Raw genomic sequence first — 4,493 nt, forward strand, 5'->3', positions numbered from 1 at the left:
TCCAGAAGATACTGGAGCTCTGGAAATCAGCACAAGGGAAATGCAAAGATGGCGCTTGTCAGCAGGAGCAAGTCAGAGAGAGAATAAAAAGGTGCTTGACAGCCTCTGTCCCTGGAGAGTATTTCAGTAAGTCCCTCAATTTAAGGCCATCACTTTAAATAAGAAAATGAGCCTCTTTCACAGAAAGTCTGGGCACCTTTAAATTGGCTTCTGCTGCACTGAACCTTGGGGTGGGTAAGTCCACACAATGTTCCTTTAACTGTTTCTCACTATAGCCATGTGGGTCTTGTGGACATCAAACCCCATTGTTTTTGAAAGTTACAATTTTTGTGGGCTAGTCTCTCAGGTGGAGATCTTAAAATTTGGGGTGCCTGATGTAGTATTTATACCTTTCATTCCTCAGGGAGAAGCTCAGGGTTTTCAGTTTCCTTCTGATTATAGGTCACTACTTTGGGAATGGGGTTTATGATGAGACTCAGCTTCTTCAATCAGCTTTGATAATGTGTTTGTTTGTTTGTTTTGTATTTATCCAGTTTACTGGAGTTTCTTAATTAGTCTTGTTACCCCAAAAGGTAAAGATGCCAGTTCTTGTTTTGCCTCAAAGATAAGATTTATATATGGAAGATGGAAATCATTGTGTAGCAAAAATATTTTTAAAAGATTTATTTAAGAAAGGAAAAGTACACCTCCAGGAATGAGAAGTGGGCTGATTCAAGGAAGGAAAATTGGTGGCTTTTGTCTTCTCTTTCTTTTATATCCTCACTTAGAGGTTTTTTTTTAGTCAATTGACAGCTCTTATCTTTGGAATGCTTAGTCACATTTGGTCTCTTTTGCATATGTCCTTACCATGATGTATGCAGAAAAACCCATGGGGGACCCTAAATTACAATGTTAATTATAACACAGTGAACATTGGGTGATGTCCGGTCAAGTCCTTTCTGCTACCTCACAGTCATAGCTGTAGGGTTTTAACTGGTTTCTTGTGGGCACTTATTTAGAAGAAGTAAAGTCTTTTTATGCTGGAGGTGGGACATACTTCCATCTTCTGGACCATCCTCCCTCTTTTCCACCTATCTGCCTTGTGCCTCCACTTATCTAACTACCTAATAGTCTTACGGTTTTTTCTAGAAGAAATTATTTCACATATAACTGTAGATTCAGTGTATCTTTAGGAGTAGATAAATTCAGTATCTTCCTACATCAACATCTTACACTGAAAACTTTAGAAACTTCAGATATTATGGTGTACTACTTCATTCTCACAGCATTATTCCAACAGGTTGTAGATTTGGGAAACAAACACTAAGATGGAAATTTGTGTAGATAAGTTGAATGGATAGTGTTCTCAGAAAGAACCCACTGAGAAGGACAGGAAAGGGCAAATAGAGAAGTTGAGTTCTATTTTTTTTTCAAATAATTCTTCTCAGTTGGCGTCAGCTGGTCTCCCAGAGACCACTTCAGATTTAAATGAAAGAAAGGGATACATAATTTGTACCTCTTTATATAGATCAACCATTTTTACAGCTGCTCACTGAAGGGACCATGTCTTTGATCAAAGAAGTACCTTAGACTGGGGTAACTGCTGGGGAAATATTCTGCCGTGAACCATCAGCATGTCATGCTGCTGGCCCTGGGGAATCAATGCCTTTATTTTAAAAAGGGAGGATCTGGATGATGCACCCAGTGCAACTCCTACAGTTAACACCTTACAGCATTTTTGAAGTATATTTAAGCTATGTTAGTTACAAGTGTACAACATAGTGACTTGATTATTCTATGCATTACAACATGATGATCAAGGTAAGTTTGGTATTTCCATACTTTTTTCCACAGAGACTGTGACAATTTACATTCCAACCAACAGTATACAAAGATTCCCTTTTCTCCACATCCTCTCCAACACTTTTTTCTTTTTAGACTTTTTGTCTTCTTCCTGAATTTAGAGAAAAGGCTTTCAGATTTTCACCACTGAATACTATGTTGGCTGTGGATATATCATAAATGACCTTTATTATATTCAAATATATTCCCTTAATGCCCGTTTAGTGAGAGCTTTTATTTAAATTATGAATGGATGTTGAATTCTGTCAAAAGCTTATTCTGCATATATTGAGATAATTATGTGATGTATATCCTTCCTTTTGTTAATGTGGTGTATCACATTGATTGATTTGTGAACTATCCTTGTGACACTAGAGTAAATCCAACTTGATCACAGTGTATGATCCTTTTTATATATTGTTGGATTTGATTTGCTAATGTTTTGTTGAGGATTTTTGCATTTATATTATCAAGGATATTGGCCTGTATTTTTCCCTTTTTTTTTTTTTTGGTGTTTTTTTCTGGTTTTGATATCAGTGTAACAATGGTGGCTTCACATAATAAATTTGGGAGTGTTCTCTCTTCTTCAGTTTTTTTTTTTTTTTTTGAATTGTTTGAGAAAGATGGGCATTAGTTCTTTTTTATGATTGGTGGGATTCCCCTATGAAGCCAGTTGGCCCTGGACTTTCACTTCCTGGTAATGTTTTGATTCCAAATTCAATTTCACTACCAGTAACTTGTTTGTTCACATTGTTTTTTCTTCTTGATTCAGTTTTAGAAGGTTGTATGATTCTAGAAATTTGTCCATTACTCCTAAGTTGTCCATTTTTTGGGCATATAACTGTAATATTCTTTTAAGACTTTTTGAATCTCTGTGTTATTATTTTTTATTTTATTTGTTTTTAGTTTTCTTAGTAACCTCCATAATGATTAGCAAAGAGGCTTCCTCTTCTTCACATGTTTGCTAACAATGTTTTGATGTCTTCTTGATAATAACCATTGTAAGAGGTGTGAGGTGGTTTGATTTGCTTTTCCCTGATGATTAGTGATGTTGACAGTCTTTTAATGTGTGTGTTGGCTATACGTACATATCCTTTGCAAAAATGTCTATTCAGACCCTCTGCCCATTTTTCAACTGGGTTGTTTTATGTGTGTGTGTGTGTGTGTGTGTGTTGATTTGTGTAAATTCATTTTATATTTTGGATAATAATTATCAATTATCTTCACCAATATCTTTTCCTATCCAGTAAGCTGTCTTTTCATTTTTGTTTGTTAATAGTTTCCTTCTGTGTGGAAAAGCTTTTTAGTTAAATGTAGTTTCATTTGTTTATTTTTACTTTTGCTTCCCTTGATTGGGGAGAGAGATCCAGAATTCCCATTTCTGTGACACCTAGAACTCTGATCACCATAGCCTCTCAGGTTGTGACTGCTGTATGTTTATTTATTTTTCAATTGAGCAGAGAAGTTCCAAGATAAGTTCAAGAGGATTACCTGAGTTCCAGATACATTTTTTCTTGATCACATTAAACTACAACAATCTCATATTAGTTACTCCTTCCAGGATCATAACTTATTTTCTTGCCTGTTATTCTCTTGACATAGGAAACCTATATCCTCTTATCAACTGGCTCAGAGAATTAAGTTGAAATAAGACAACAGATTAACAGGAGAAAAACATAGAAAGTAATATATGCTTTAAATGATATGGAAGCTTTTATAAGGAAATGAAGACCTAAAGAAATGGTAAAACCTAAATGCTTTATAATATGTTGAACACAAAGAAGCAATTGTGGAAAAGTAACTAAACTAAATGAGGAATGCTAAAATAAGATAGGAATTATTTTAACAAGAATATTTTAAAATAAGTGTTGTACAATTATTTTGTACACAATTATCTCATCTGTGAGTGGCTCCCTTTCAAAGAATGTTTCTTTTTTTCCTAGTTTAGGGAGGGCATCTTTCACACTGGAGTTTTTATCTCATTTTCATAATGAAAAGATTAGATTAGAATACCTTGCTTATATTTACTTTTTTCCAAGTGCCTTTAGCCAAATGTGCCACCCTTCACAGTTTAATAGAGCACTTCAATTCTTAGATTCAGAACCACTAAGTTCATAGTAACAAACTGGGTTTCAAATATAGGATCTCAAAGACCCAGACTAGAGCACTCACTACAACTACTTTGACTAGCATTGATTGTGCTGAGAGTGAGGAACACATCCTGTGCTGTGCCTACCAGAATTGGTTTGGCTTATTTTTAAAATTTACTGTTTACACAAAAGGAAACAGCGATAAAAGCCAGTTAGAAAAAAAAATAATAACCTCTTATTTGTTCATAACCTAGGACCCCTTGTCTGGCTATTTTCTGAGTCCAATCCTGATTGACTATGGTTTTTATTACCCTAACTCTTTATATTAATTTATCTTTGATCTTAAACTTACTCAACTGATCTTTTCTGAGAAAACTGAATTACTTTTTCATAGCAACCTGCCCTTTCACCTTTAAGTCATTATGAAATGAGACTTAACATTCAAGATACTTTGAAAAATTCAAATGAATGTTGAAATTGGCATTTGATATGACTGGTGAGCTATTTTTAAACTGCACATTCACTTATTACTAGCTCTAGTGGGAAAGAAGCAGCACTTAGAGCCAAAAATGTTCTACTTAA

This window comes from Camelus ferus, chromosome 14 (genome assembly GCF_009834535.1).
Source record: "Camelus ferus isolate YT-003-E chromosome 14, BCGSAC_Cfer_1.0, whole genome shotgun sequence".
In the NCBI taxonomy this organism is placed as follows: domain Eukaryota; kingdom Metazoa; phylum Chordata; class Mammalia; order Artiodactyla; family Camelidae; genus Camelus; species Camelus ferus.